Raw genomic sequence first — 14,748 nt, 5'->3', positions numbered from 1 at the left:
CTTTATATTGTTACTTGAAAATCAACCCACTTTGAATGGGGCATCCAGGATGGCCATATGTTTCCCATGGACTTCTAGTAAAAGAGAACATACCCCTTGACTCCATACCATTAGAGTGGCTACTGCTGGTTGCATACTGGGCTCTCCCAGAAACACAGGTCCTCATAGGCCCTAGGCCCACAGCTCTCCATATCCACTGTTCTTGTCTTGGGTCATAGAAGCAGAACTCCACAAGTTCAGCACAACCAGGGAGTCTTCCTTCTAGAGAATAGAGTCAAAGGTGGGTGCTAGCATATCTCATCAACAGGATGGGTGCTGCGTCCATCCTCTAATGTATTGCCAAGTGTCACAGTTCTAGAGGAGGACACCTCTGTCCTGAATGCCCTGGCCACTTGGGTGATCCCTTGTGTACATCTGTGTGAACAGAAAAGGAAATTCATGGTTTTGGACAGCAATAGCACATACAATGGAGCTCACTGAGAGGTTGTGCCTCACTATTCCTTTCCTGGAATGTCCCTGATCAAGGATAGGATCCCCAAAGATCAGCATGACTGGTTGTACACTAGGCAGCCATCTTAACATTGGATACCTTGGCCAACAATTGGCCCCATCTGCCATTTACAAACTCTTGGTCATTGCCAATGGTTTGACCATCTGCCCTGGCAAGGGCAATAACAACAATTGTTTACCCAAGGTTAATCTCTTTTAACATGAGAATCTGGTGATCTCTTGCTTCATGGATATGCAAAAATTAAGTCAGGATCACACCGTTCCTGCATATATTAAAGACACAATAAAAGGCACCACCAAAATACTCCTTACCCCTGTCTGAGTTCCAGACTCTATTACTGATAGTGACCAAAGCACTTATTTCACTTCCAAAGCTGCATAATCCTGGACTCTTGAGCAACACATTCAATGGAACATTCATTTTCCTTACCAGCCTCAGGCTGTGGAGCCTCAGGACTCATAGAGGATGGTGATGGCCTATTTAAATAAGTTCAAACTCAGTTCACTGAAATATTGCACACTTCAGCCATCAGTCAAATATCAGAGGTGAATTGTAATAGAGTCAGATTCAATTTTCAGTGTTTGTTTGACAGCTGACAAATTTCAATCCCCACCACTCTTTTTCTCCCTCTGCTTTATATCTGGGCAAGCTAGTGGGAATTCCAAACCACACAAGCCACATCCTGTGTGAAAGAATACTCACCCTCCTATCTACCAGAAAAACCCTACAGACAATCTTTGTTCTCTGCTTTTTCAAGGTATTCTTGGACCTGCTTTGGGAGCACATTCTAGTTTATCCCAAGAAAGCCTCATTATGTAAGTAATAAACCATTTCATACTCTCCTGGTGTATCTATGGCATCATCAATCTTGATATCTAAACTAGATTTTGAGTTTGGGAGTATTAATTTCACCTCTGTCAGGTGACCACCCAAAAGCATTTCAGTTATTTTGGTACAGGACACCTGCATAATAATGACTCTTGGCATTATGATATAGTTCAGTTGCGTTACCATTACCTAAGAACCTTAAATCTTTTCTGAAAATGTACCTTTTCTTTTCCCTTTTTTAAAGATTCTATCTATTTATTTGAGAGAGAGAGAGAGACAGCATAAGCTAGGAAAGGGACAGAGGGAGAAGCAGACTCTCCACTGAGCAGAGAGCCAGATGCGGGCCTCCATCCCAGGATCCTGAGATCATGACCTGAACTGAAAGCAGACTCTTAACCAATTGAGCCATCCAGGTGCCCCTGAAAGTGTACCTTTTCATATAAAGTATATAAAATACAAAATTCTAACAAAAACTTTTCTTACAAATAAAATATGGTCTTTATGATATGTCTGGCTAAGCCTTACCAAAGAAGAAGAAAAGGTTTTCCTTTTTCTTCACTTCCTGTATGTATTATACAAAATTTAAGTCCCCAAACATTTACAAATGCCCATCTAAGTCAAAACAGCAATGTTCTAACTGGTTCTGCATTCAGTTAAAAAAAAAAAAATCTTCAGTGGTTTATGTGCCAAGGCGAAATTGCCATTCCATGCTGTATTTAGTATGTATTTCATGGAAATTTTTTTCCAGGATTTATATTTCCTGAATATTTACATTTAACTAATTTGAATATACTTTAGAAAAGTTATCCAGTATTCAAAAAAATTAAATTTGTTCTTCACTTATTTTTATAAACCTTTGTTAATTTTGTTGAGGAATAAATCCTACTCAGTTGTCTTTGTGAACAGTGACACTTGTGAGAGTGTTGAGAGAGGAACATTTTGACGAAGGCATGTCTGATGGTGAGATACCTATAAGGATGAAATTCTGGTTGTGAGTGTTAAAGAGTCACTAGAATTCAGGAGCTATGTTTATGCATAGTACCCTAAGTCAAGGAGCCTTAGTTTAGAAAAAAAATACAAATTGCAAGGGGTTAGGGTTGTCTTTCAGAAAAGAGTTTCAATCATTAAAAAGAAACTTGAGGTTGAAAAGAAATTAAAGTGGTAGAAAGAGCAGCAGGATTAGTAGGTGAGATCATCAAATACAAAAAGAACTGGGTTCATATGTCCAGGAAAACTGTTACAGGGAACCAGCCCTGCATCAAGCAAGTATCTGCTGAAGTTTCTCTTTCCTACAGGGCCTCGCTGGTGTCACACCCATGCTGGTGACACATGAAGATGTGTTGTTGGCCATTGAAGACAGGCAGAGTGAGCAGCAACTCTTCAAAATAAATCCATCTCCTTTGTTTCCTGAGACTGACTTTTGAGTTTAGATTCCCTTTGGTTTTGGGTAAAATCAGTTCATACTGTAGCAGAGTCTGCTTTAGTAAAAATCATCATTGATTTTCTCTTTCTACATCTCCCAACTTTCCTCAACAGTTGGGCATTTTGTATGAACCTCAATTTCAAAAACACACACCTACACACACACACACACACACACACACACACTCAGACATGCTCCATGGGAATAATTTCCATAAATGTCTATTGCTCCCATTGAGTTATAGCCTTTGTGAAGTTAGGAACTAGATTATATTCATCTCTGGATTCTTTACCTCTGGCATATAATTTGATATATGAGAGCCTCAGTGTGGTGCTGCCTTATTCAAAAGGCAAACAGACTTATCTGAGACTATTGAACAGCTGTTACTAAGACCTCACTCATAGCCCATGACAGAGCTCTCGCCTCTGTTGGTGGCACTATCTCACTGTAACTGGATGCTCGGAGCTTTTTGTCACATTTTCTTACATATGATTTTATGTCATAATTAATCGCTGAATGGTGAGCTCCTGTTATTCTGGACAACATTACACAAGGTCATGCTTGCATCTCATACAATGTATTGTGCAGAGATTCGTTCAATAAATGTTTCACTTAATATTTCTTTGGCATATATTTTTAATACTATGAATTTACTGGTAACTATGTGAGATAAAATTACTAAACACTGTTCACTTAGGGAATGCAATGTTCTCTTGTACATAGTAGACATTCAGCAAGTATTTTTTGAATGAAAGGATAAATAGATTTGTGGGTCTAGCAGAGTGTCGGAATATTTATGGTTTAAAGTAGAGCAAGTTGACCATGAAAGCAGAAGCTAATTATGCGGCTCACCCCTTGCAATCTTTCTCCTCGTATAGTCAGGAAGGGTCAATTCCCTGATGTTAAACTTTTCTTGTCAAGAGTTACCCACTAGCTTCTCAGGATCCGGAGGAAATATGTAAAGCTGGCTCAGCGATTGCCGTAGAGACCTTTTCCCCTGCTTACTTGGAAGCAGACAGAAAGTGTCTCCTGTTCTGTGCATGACCCTGATCTGAGAAGAATCCTCAGGTTTTTTTTTTAATCTGTTCAACTTCCTTTGAGAGGTAATGCAGCTCTAATAGAGCCTGTACCGTGCCCTGCAATGGTGCGCTGGCTCCTCATTCTAAACTACCTCTCATAATTTTGGCATTTCTGGATGTCTGTGAAACTGGAAATTTAAGGAAACGTGAGCCATAATGAACCCTGTGTAACGCACTTGGATAAGGCCCAATGGCACCTAGAGGCTCTTCTCCTGGCCTAGAGTCTCTAGGCTGATGGGCTACTAATGTATTTCCAACTTCTCATAAACTCTGATATGCATCTTACCATTAACCCAAGGCCTGCCTTTGAAATGTGCCTGGTTCTTAGAGGCAGGTTAAGGCCTTGCTCGCATAGTACTGACACGGCACAGGCTCAGCATGGCAGAGCCTAGGTCCTTTCCGCCTAGACCACTCTGTTTCCTGATGGAGATTGAAAATCTCTCTCATTATAGATTTGAAGATAAAGATTTACTGAGTGCAATATATAAACCAAGGGACAGACAGATGGGGACTCCTATTGCATTGGGTGGCCAGAGATCTTTTTTTTTTTAATTTTTTAATAGGAATGTTTGTCAACACAACCTTCAGTTTAAGCATATAAAGAAGCCGTTCTGGACATATGGAACAGCAAAGAAGATGATAGAAAAGGAAATATAAACTGAGATGGTTTCCAGAAATGTGTGAACAGCCAAGAAAGGACAGAACCACAGCAGCAGGAAAACCCTAATGTAATAGTTAAAACCCAATGTAAACCACAATAAATACGCTGCCCTCCAGATTTCAGTTGGGCAACAGGCCCTTTGATACTTAGATAAAATTAGCTCAGCCTTTATCCCACGTCCCGTGGGAGTCCTGTCCGCGTATATCCCTGGATTAAAATTCCCGAGGCCACTTCTGACAGGCGTTTTCTCTTCTGCGAACCTCAGCTTCTCCCACGAGGCTTGGTTTTTGAGGTGCTGTCGGCCGAAGCCTCGGAGGACGCACGCGGGTCTGCGAGCGGCGCCTGGAAGCTGCTGGGCGCGGGGGTGCGGGGTGCAGGCCGCTGCCCCCCCTGCCCCCCCCGCCCCCCGGGTCCGGCCCTCTGGGAGCTCACAAATCCTCCCCAGGGACCCGAGGGCCGGCACAGGGATGGGGAGAGGCTTGAAAAGACGACAGCTCTGCATCACAGGCTCCCTTCGAAGAGGAGGCCCCCCCAGACCCCCGGGGCGGCGGGGAGCAGGGCGGCGGGGCTCGGGGCCAGGGCCCAGCTTGTCCCGCGCAGGCCTGGGCCGGCGGTTGGGAGTTCAGGCCCCGCGGGGCCCCACGTGGAGGTGCGGCGCCCCAGACAAGCCACGGCCAGGCGTGGGGCCTCCCGAGCAGAGGGCGCGGCCCCGGCAACGCGGGACTTCAGCACGGTGACCTCAGTTTTGGATTTCCGGCTTCCAGAATTGTGAGGCGATCCGTTCCTGTCGCGTTATGCCACCAAGTAGGAGGTAATTTGCTGCAGCTGCCACAGGGGACTAGTGCTCACCCTTCCCCTCCTCCGCACACCTGTGTTCCCTGCTCTTTCCCCCCACCGTCCGGGGCTCCTTCTGCAGGGCGGTCGGCTGCCCCCGGGGAGCCCTGGGTCCCAGGATCCCCACCCTGGGGGGCGGATCCCCACCTTGGGTCCGGGATCCCCACCCTGGGTCCCAGGATCCCCCCCTTGGGTCCACCCCGGCTGCATGGGATCAGGGGTTAGGCGGGTCGGTCCGGCTGGGCCGCATAAGACTGTGGCCAGCGCTTGCACTCACCGCTTTGGGAAGCGTGGGCCCCGCCGGCGCAGCAGGGCTCTCCTGCCTACGCAGCCCCACCTCCGTGGGCCGGGGCAGGGGCCGTGCAAGGGGCCTGAGGAAGCGGAGGCTTTCCTTGTAGTCACAGCAACGCAGGGACTGGGAAGCAGGGCCATGATTCCCCACCCCCCACCCCACCACGGAAATAAACCTTGGAAAATGCTTTGAAGGGTCGGACCAAACAAGTACCCACGAGACACTGAAAGACAAAGTCGGAGGCAGAGGAGACACACACTCGTGAGCTTTGATGGGGACGTGAGGCTGATGCTACAGCGCCACGATCCCTCCACCGGAGGAGAGACGAGTCGCCAGCTGGCCTGACTCGGTACCCTAGCGCCAGGCCAGGCATGATGTTGGCGGATTGGTTGAATTATTTGTATATTTTGGGGACATTTAGCATATTGTGGAGGTTCTCAGAAGCAGCAGAGACACCTGTGAAACATTGAGACATCGCCTAGACCCCAGTCGGACTCTGTCGGAGACAACTGACCATTGGTATTTACAAGAAACTAAATTGGAGAAACGCTAATCTTCAGAAGGCCACGAAAATATCCCTGTTTTGTTCCATATCTCAGCTTAAGACGCCTGATGTCTACCCCAGCTAGACCTAGGGGAAGTGGATCGCTGTTTCTCTCCGCAGGGAACAAATAGCACTTACGATAGGTATCTCTGGTTTAATTGGCCTGGATTCCTATCCATGTGGCAGAAAAAAGAAGTTGGAGATTATTTTTTAAGCCATGGTGAGAGACAAGGCAACATCATTTGTGTAGAGCTGAACTGCCTAAATTTAAGCGGCAAAGTGTACCAGTAGGATCAGATCTAAAAAAAAACTGGAAAGATATAGATCCCAAAAAGCTTTTGCTCTTGATTTTTTTCTTTTTTTTTCCTTCCTTTCAAAAGCCTCAGACCAAGGAACAGGGCCTTGAGTTCTCGGGATGAATCTGAGACTCCTGGGCTGTAGGACGGCCGGTCACCTCCAAGGTAACTAGGCCTGGGAGCCCACAGGGGCAAAGAAGCAGGTTGTCACCTCTGAGTCGGTGGGTTGTTTTACAGACTAAAACTGCATAACATAACCCAGTTTTTCTGACCTCAGAAAAAAATAGGTTGTCTCATTCAGTATAATTCTTTTTCTCTGATTCAAGTAAGTTTAAAAGGACAAATTGTTGGTTAATATCCTTTTCCTGAATAGAGTATTTGCTTTAAGGATGATCAACATTAAGTGTTGGTAGAAACAAAAGCACTCAGGGTTTATTTTCGGGCTCATCATATTAAAACAGATTTGTTTTTATTTTTAAGAGAGGAACTTTTATGTGGCATATGTACTCAGAATTTTAATGTCTACTAATTTTCACAGTTATCTGAAACCCATGCACAAGGCAGTAACATTTATTAACTGGTAAACGGCACTTCTGTAACTTGTGGATGTTTTGCAAACTGCTCTGTTTGCGGAAGGATGGGCTTTCGGGTCCCCAGGAATCATCATCCAAATGATCTTTCTCATCATGGCTTCTGAGGAATGAAACTCATCTTAAATTGAGGGGATTCATCACAAGGTAAACAGACTGTGCCCCTTGGGTGGGGAGACGTCAATGACCTCGGAAGCCTGAGTCTCCTTCCCTCAGGGACCCGGGCTTCGCTCCAGCAGGTGTCGCCACAGCAGATGGTGGGCCGGGCACCAAGGTGCCTTGCTGGCGGCCTGTCGGGGAGGCTCCAGGAAGTCAGGGTCCGCCGCCGGGAGAGGACGCGCAGGCAGCCGGCCTGCAGGACGCTCTGCGGCCGTGGCTCCTGCGCCCTGGGCTGCGGTGTGAAGACCGCGTCCCGCCTCTGGTCCGGGTGAGTCCACGAAGCCGGCAGACCCCGCGGCCCTGGGAGGGAGCGCTCGGAGAAGGGCCCTGCCCGACACGGGACGGTCCTCGCGGCCTGCAGGACGCTCTGCGGCCGTGGCTCCTGCGCCCTGGGCCGCGGTGTGAAGACCGCGTCCCGCCTCTGGTCCGGGTGAGTCCACGAAGCCGGCAGACCCCGCGGCCCTGGGAGGGAGCGCTCGGAGAAGGGCCCTGCCCGACACGGGACGGTCCTCGCGGCCTGCAGGACGCTCTGCGGCCGCAGCTCCTGTGCTCTGGGCCGCGGTGTGACGCCGCGTCCCGCCTCTGGTCCGGGTGAGTCCACGAAGCCGGCAGACCCCGCGGCCCTGGGAGGGAGCACTCGGAGAAGGGCCCCGCCTGACACGGGGACGGGAACTCGAGGCCTGGTGGAGGCCGTGTGGACTCTTCCAGCGCAGGAACATCAGCCGACGGCCTGCAGTCACCGCTCAGCAGGAGGAGAGCGCAGAAACTTTGTTTTCTTCTTCCACCTTAAAAATCATAGTAAAGAACTTTTTAAAAAATAATTTACTGGGGTCAAAATAAAAAGATAAGGAAAAATTAAAAATCATAAAGATTCCAAGTTGATACTTCAGTTTCTCCTGAGAATAAATTAATATGAATCTATAGAGAAATAATAATATAACTAATTGGTTTAAAAGCATCAGACTCCTTCTTTTACACAATGTATGCTCAATGCTAGAAAATAAAAGCAAACAGCCTTGGATTTTATTAGTAATTATTCTGATGACATTTATTTAGTGAAGGGTCCCCTGGCATTTATGTGCATATCTTGTAGCCATTTCTTGCTTGGTTATACCTTGGATTCTAACAGTATCTACTGATTAAAATAGTGTGTATGGTACTGGATTTTTCGCCATCATAGTAGTAACACCAAACTAACCACGCATGGCCGAGATAATTATTCAGAGTATTTGGTATGCCAAGTCTCCCTTTAAAAAATTAAAGTCGTTTTTAGTTTGACAATGTATTCAGTTAACACTTTTTTTTTTCCTTTAAATGAATTCAGTGCCTCATAAAAGTGCAGGATTGACAGACTTTTGGAGAGAAGGCTTTTGTTTATCCCTCAAATGAGGACAGAATGGGCAGCAGCAGGGGAAGCTTCCACTTTTAGGCAGGTGGAACTCTCAAAAAAGAAAATTCACACTCCTGTCAATACCATTTAAAGTTCTCACTTACACCAGTTTCACATGAGATAAAGCATTTTGTGGTTGTGACTCACATATCACTCCCCTTCCCGCGCTTGACTGAAGTTTTCCAGCCAATTTTGGAATTAATATAAATCTGCCCATGTCACTGGCTCAGGGTAAGCACCTGCAACACTAATACCACCGTTTCTAAACTCCAAGAACTCTTTTTTTTTTTTTAAATCTGTGGAATTCATCCTTAGTCTCACTGGAAATGGATTAAAATAAACTGGATCTAGGAGGGTCAGTAGGAATCTGGCTTGTTTCATTTATTATGTGTGGACATAACAAATATTTGTTTAATTCAATGAAAATATTTAGCCTTCAACTTAAAGACTTTTTTCCGTTGAAATTCCCCTGTTCGAGGTAGGGAACACTTCCTTCTAACTTTAGCTTTGGCCTCACTAGGGCAAAAAAATCTCCCTGAGATTCTGATGTTGAGATTTTTTTTTTTTAATTAAAATACTAACTAATACTAAATGTTTTGTCATAGCATCTGCTTATAAATTATTATCGGTAAAATTTCTGGAGTGTATTAATCAAATGATTAACTTTGGCAACTGATTTTTGGGTTTTTCTGATGCTTAAGCTCTGAATATATGCCATGTAAGTTTTCAGAGGGATAAATATTTTTTCAATTATAAAAATGTAAGAATGCAAGCTCTGGTGAAAATACATACAGAAAACAGTTTTGATAATAGCTGTTTATATTAAAACCTGTTAGTAAAATAGTATAAAAGTCTGACAAAGTCCTACAGACTTTTAGTAAATTATTAATTTCTGCAGACAATAGGCAGCATGTTAAGTGTAGATAAGTATAGGTAATGTATATTCATTTTCCAGAAAGAATATATCATAAGGCTCTTTCCATTCTTAATATGAATGGTATGATCTTTTCTAGGCTTTGCAGAAGAAATATTAATTTGAGCAATTGACACTAAATAGACTACAGGTGTATCTTGGAGTTATAATGGGTTCAGTTCCAGACTGCCACAATGAAATAAATACGGCAATAAAATGAGTCAAATACATATTCTGGTTTCCCAGCACATGTAGAAATTATGTATACACCATGCTATCACCTAATAAGTGTGCAATAACATCGTGTACAAAAAATGATGTATGTAACAACTAAAAAATACTTTATTTCTAAAAATTGCTATCATCTGAGCTTTCAGCAAGTTGTAATCTATGCTGGTGGAGAGTCTTGCCTCAATGCTGCTGGCTGCTGACTGATGGGTGGTGGTTGCTGCAGGTGGAGGTCGTCCTGGCAATTTCTTAAAATAAGAAATTATCCATATCAATTGACTTTTTCTTTACCCATGATTTGTCTGCAGCATATGATGCTGTTAAATAGCATTTTATCTGTAGTAGAACTTCTTTCAAAATTGACATCAGTCTTCTCAAAGCCTGCCACTGCTTTGTCAACAGAATCTATGTAATGGTGAAAATCCTCTGTGGTCATTTCAAAAATCTTCACTAGGGGTGGACACCATCTCAGGAAACCACTTTCTTTGCTCATCCGCAAGAAGCAACTCCTCACTCCTTAAGGTTTTATCATGAGATCACAGCAATTTAGTCACTTCCTCGGCTTCTACTTCTCATTCTGGTTCTCTTGCTGTTTCCATCACATCTGCAGTTATCTTCTCTGCTGAAGTCTTGAACCCCTCAACGTCATCCATGAAAGTTGGAATCAACTTATCTCAAACTTCTGTTCATGTTGACATTTTGACCTTTTCCCATGAATCATGCATGTTCACAATGGCATCTAGAATGGTGAATTCTTCCCAGGTTTTCAAAATGCTTTGCCCAGATCCACCAGAGGAATAACTATCTGTGGCAGCTATAGGCTCACACAATGTATTTCTTAAATAATAAGACCTGAAAGTTGAAATTACTCTTTGATCCATGGACTGCAGGATATATGTCATGTTGGCAAGCAGGAAAAAGACATTCATCTCATTGCACATCTCCATCTGATCTCTTGCGTGACCAGGTCTATTGTTAATGAACAGCAATAATATTTGGAAAGGAAACTTTTTTTTTCTGAGCAGCAGATCTCTTTAAATATTTAGTCAACCGAGTTGTAGGCAGAGGTGCTGTCATCCAGGCTCTATTATTTTATTTACAGAGCCCAGGCAAAGTAGGTTTAGTATAATTTTGGGACGCCCTACAACTTTTGGAATGCTGAACGAGCATTGGCTTCAATTAAAAGTCACCAGCTGCATCAGCCCCTAGCGAGAAAGTCAGACTGTCTTCTGAGGCTTGAAGCCAGGCATTGACTTCTCTCTAACTATGAAGCGCTTGATGCTGTCTTCTTCCAAGGGAAGGCAGTTTCCCCTACATGGACGATCTGTTGTTTAGTGTCACTACCTTCATTAATTATCTTAACTAGACCTTCCGGACAACCTGCTGCAGCTTCTACGTCAGCATTGGCTACTTCACCTTGTACATTTTTATGTTATGGAGATGCCTTCTCTCCTTAAATCTCATGAACCAGCCCCTGCCAGCTTTATTTTTTTATTTTTTATTTTTCCAATATTAACTTTTAATATGCCAGCTTCTGTTTCATCCCTCCCATCTGGGGCCACAGCTAGCTTCATAAAAATATTTCAATACAGTACTTGTTAATCATTTGCTCTTATCCACTTCTGGAAAAAATATATATAAGGAAGGTTTTTTGTTTGTTTGTTTGTTTTTTAACATCCTGAAAGCCTGGAAAGAAAGGTAATTTTCCAAATGACATATTTTAAGCTTCAGCAATTTATGAGATGTGTTTTAAATGTTTAAAGAAGAAACCATACCTATTCTACTAAAGCCCTGCTGGCTTTAAAATTTTCTTCTGTAGTGTCCTTGCCTCTCCCAGACTTCACAGAATTAAGGACAGGGCCTTGCTCTGAATCAGCTTCCGCTTGAGGGAATGCTGTGGCTAGTTTGATCTTCAATCCAGACCACTGAAATTTTCTCCATCTCAGCAATAATGCTGTTACACTTCCTTATCATTTGCGTGTGTTCCCTGGAGTAGCATTTTTAATTTCCTTCAAAACTTTTTCTTTTGAACTCACAACTTGACTAAATGTTGGCACAAATGGCCTAGCTTTTGGCCCATTTCAGCTTTCAACATGCTTTCTTCAGTAAGCTTAATCATTTCTGGCTTTCAATTTGAAAGTGAGGGATGGGAGATTCTTCCTTTAACTTCAACACTCAGAGGTTATTGTAGGGTCGTTAATTCACCTAACTTTAGTATTGTTGTGGCCCAAGAAATAGGGAGTCCTGGGGAGAGGGAAAGAGATGAGGGAGCAGCGCATCACAGAGCAGTCCGAGCACACACAACGCCTTTTGGTTAACTTTGCAGTCTTTTGTGGACACAGTTCACGGTGACCTGAAACAACTCCAATGGTAACACCAGAGATCACTGATCACAGATTCCATAACAGGCATAATAGTAATAGGAAAGTAGGAAGTATGGCTATATTTACCAGAATGTGACACAGAGACACAAAATGAGCAAATGCTATTGAAAGAAAATGGCACCAAAGACTTGCTTGATGCAGGGTTATTACACACCTTCAATTTGTAAAAAATATGATATCCGCAAGGCACAATAGAGCAAAGTGCAATGACATAATAAATGCCTGTACTCTTCAGGATTTGAGAGTAATCAGCCATAACATCCAATATCATATAGGTCATAGATATTGATTTGGATGGCCTAATTTATTATTTATTGAACCATTCTTTCTTCCATCATTGATATGTATTGTCTACCTAAGTAGTATAGACTTAAAGGTAAATGAGGCCCTTTTCCTAACTCTAAGCATAATAAGCATGTACACCAAGTTGGTAATAAAAGACAGTAATTAAATGAAGAACTCTGGGCTTAAACATTGCCCTGTGATTCTATATACATAAAAATATAAAAAGCATTACTTTGGATTATTTAAGTGGCCCATCAGGACCATGATTATTTTTAATAATGGTACCAAGATACATTTTATAAAAAGAAAAGTTATTTTGTGGCTGTCATTTTTAATTTCCAATCAATTAAGCGCCACCAGTCATTCTACCTGTGCTTGAGGAATTCTTCCTTAAGGAGACCTTACTTATCTCCCATTTGAGATGCTGAGAATGACTTGCTGTTCACTCTCCACTCCTCACTTGTAGCTAAAGCATTGGCAGACTTTCTCACTTAGGTTTTTGCCAAGCATGTGAAGCTGCCACAACTTTTGAAGTTAGTGAGATATAGAAGCAGGAACCAGAGTGAGCTTTTTCTGGTGAGCCCAGTGTCAGGAGTGGCAGCTATGGCAAGTTTTCAGAATCAGCAGCATCAGGGTTATAATATCGTTATTCGGTGTCCAGAAGGCGTGGAAATAGTGGTCCACACTGTGGTCTGCCTAGAGACAGCAGCCTGGAGAAATGTGTTTTCAACTTGAATCAATGTAAAGGGCTGCCCTTTTGTAAGTAGCACTTCTTTCTGGAAAAAGAAAAAAGAAAGCAGGGATCCTGGGTGGCTCAGTCGGTTAAGCACCCAACTCTTGATTTCATCTCAGGTCATGATCTCAGGGTCTTGACATCAAGTCCCACATCAGGCTCTGTGCTGGGTGAAGAGCCTGCTTGGGATTCTCTCTCTCCCTCCTCCCACCCCCAACCCCAGGCTTGCACTCTAGCTCCCTTTCTCTTAAGAAGAGAAGAAAGAAAAGAAAAGACAGGAAGAGAACTTTTTACTATGTGAGAAATTCTCTGTCACAAAACGGAATCATTAACAGAGTGAAAGACTGATCTATCAAAGGGGAAAAATATATGTAAATCGTATATCTAATAAGGGATTACTATCCAGAATATATAAGAAACTCCTATACCCAACAACAATGAAACAAATACCCCAAATATTTAAATAGGAAAATAACTTGAATAGACAGTTCTCTGAAGAAGACATACCATTGGCCAATAAGCACATGAAGAGATGCTCACCATCATTAATCAGTAGGGAAATGCATTCAAAACTCTAGTGAGATACCACCTCACACTCACGAGGATGGCCACTATCAAAAGAATATAAAACAAGTCCTCACTAAGACGTGGAGAAATTGGAATCCTTGGGCACTGTGATGGGAATGTAAAGTGGTATAGTTGCTATGGAAAACAGTATGCAAGTTTAAAAAAAAATATTAAAAATAGGATTACCATATGATCCAGCCATCCCCCTTCAGGATATATATCCAACATAATTCAAAGAAAGATCTTGAAGAGAGGTACTTGTATACCCATGTTCATCATAGCATTTTTCGTAATAGTCAAGGGGTGGAGGTAACCCAATACCCGTCAGTGATGAATGGACAAACAAAATGTGATACATACTTACAACAGATATTATTCAGCTTTTCAAATAAAAGGAGATCCTGTGTTACAGTGTGGATGAACCTCAAGGACAGCACGCAAAGTGATACAAGCCAGTCACATGAGGACACAGACTGTATGAGTCTATACACATAAAGTATCTAACATAGTCAATATCATAGAAACACGATGTAGAAAAGTGATTGCCAAGGGCTGGGTGGGGAGGGGGAGTTTGTATTTAATAAATATGGAGTTTCAATTCTGCAGGATGGAAAAAATTCTAAAGATCTGTTATACAACAATGTCAACATATGTAGGGTTACTGAATTGTCCACCTAAAAGTGCTTAAAAATGGTTGATTTAATGTTAGGTGTTCGTAATCACAATTACAATTACATTTTAAATTGAAATATTCTTTAGGGCAGCCCAGGTGGCTCAGCAGTTTAGCGCCACCTTCAGCCCAAGGCGTGATCCTGGAGACCAGGGATGGAGTCCCACATTGGGCTCCCCTGCAGGGAGCCTGCTTCTCCCTCTGCCTGTGTCTCTGCCTCTCTCTCTGTGTCTCTCATGAATAAATAAATAAAATCTTAAAACAAATATTCTTTAAAAAGTTTTTCAGTCATTTTTGTGTCCCAGGGTTCATCCTCAAATCCACATCTTATTTAGTTTACCTGGTCAACTCTGATTATGAC

At 43.0% G+C, this 14,748-nt stretch overlaps 1 long non-coding RNA gene across 2 annotated transcripts; it reads left to right on the top strand.

The window, feature by feature from the left end:
* The first annotated feature begins 5,139 nt into the window (after positions 1 to 5,139).
* Positions 5,140 to 8,227, top strand: LOC125754270 (uncharacterized). Of its 2 annotated transcripts, none has more exons than XR_007408032.1 (3): positions 5,140 to 5,313; positions 5,823 to 7,205; positions 7,298 to 8,227. It is a non-coding gene; the product is annotated as an uncharacterized LOC125754270 (long non-coding RNA). The 2 variants fall into 2 exon arrangements; XR_007408033.1 differs by having other exon boundaries at positions 7,295 to 8,227.
* Positions 8,228 to 14,748: the final 6,521 nt, after the last annotated feature.

Source organism: Canis lupus, chromosome 33 (assembly GCF_003254725.2).
Source record: "Canis lupus dingo isolate Sandy chromosome 33, ASM325472v2, whole genome shotgun sequence".
NCBI lineage: Eukaryota > Metazoa > Chordata > Mammalia > Carnivora > Canidae > Canis > Canis lupus.
The sequence above is the reverse complement of the archived record's forward strand: the minus strand, read 5'-3'. Positions and strand labels throughout refer to the sequence as shown.